Raw genomic sequence first — 957 nt, forward strand, 5'->3', positions numbered from 1 at the left:
AAAAAAAAAGAGCATCAGTTTAGTTGGTTAAGAGCTGTTGGTTTAGTCCATATATGTGTGGAGAACAACAGTTTAGTCTCAGTTTATAGGAGAAACGCTGGTTTAGTCTGTATATATTTCGGAGCATCAGTTTAGTTGGTTTTTAAACCGGTTTTTAGTATGTGGAAGAAAGGCAGTTTAGTCTGTAGTGTCGCCAACAACAGACTAGTCCTTGCATTTGAGAGGAAAGCTGGTTTTATCTGGGAGAACAACAGTTTAGTCTTAAACTAAAGGCAGTTTAGTCTGTGTGAAGAACAACAGTTTAGTCCATTTGCATTTGGGAGAAATGCTGGTTTAGTCTGTATATGTTTAAGAGGGTCAGTTTAGTTGGTTTTTAAACTGAAGAACAACAGTCTAGTCTTTGCATTTGGGCGAAACGCTGGTTTTGTTCGTATGCGTTTGTGAGAACCAAAGTTTAGTCTGTATGTGTGCTGAACAACAGTTTAGTCGGTCTTTGATTGAATGTGTTCAATGTTGCAAACGACGGTTTTAGTGCATTTGTGTTTGCAGAAGTGTAGTTCATATGTGGAGACCAACTGTTTAGTTTATCTTTGTAATCTGGAGAACTTTAGTCTGTATGTGTTTGGCAGAAAGGTGGTTTAGTCTGTAAATCTTTTTTTTTTATTTTATTTTTTTTTAAGTTTGCATTTGCAGAAATTGTGTGTTAGTCCATATATGTGCGGAGAACAACAGTTTTGTCTGTATGTGTGACCAAAAACGGTTTAGTCTTTGCATTTTGGAGAAAAGTTGGTTTTGTACGACAGTTTAGTTTGTTTGCGTTTGTAGAAACGCTGGCTTATTCCGTATATCTGTGGCGAACAACTGTTTGTGTTGGCAGAAATGTAGTTTAGTCCGTATTTGTATGAAGAGCAACAGTTAAATCCATTTGCTTTTGGGAGAAATGCTGGTTTAATCTGT

General features: G+C 36.7%; 1 protein-coding gene across 1 annotated transcript in view; it reads left to right on the forward strand.

Moving 5' to 3' along the window:
* The window catches only part of LOC107570263 (protein FAM131A-like), a 30331-nt gene that overhangs the window by 521 nt on the left and 28853 nt on the right, over positions 1–957 (forward strand). The gene's annotated exons all lie outside the window — the stretch shown is intronic.

The sequence above is a fragment of the Sinocyclocheilus grahami genome, unplaced genomic scaffold (genome assembly GCF_001515645.1).
Source record: "Sinocyclocheilus grahami isolate Dianchi unplaced genomic scaffold, SAMN03320097.WGS_v1.1 scaffold1435.1, whole genome shotgun sequence".
NCBI lineage: Eukaryota > Metazoa > Chordata > Actinopteri > Cypriniformes > Cyprinidae > Sinocyclocheilus > Sinocyclocheilus grahami.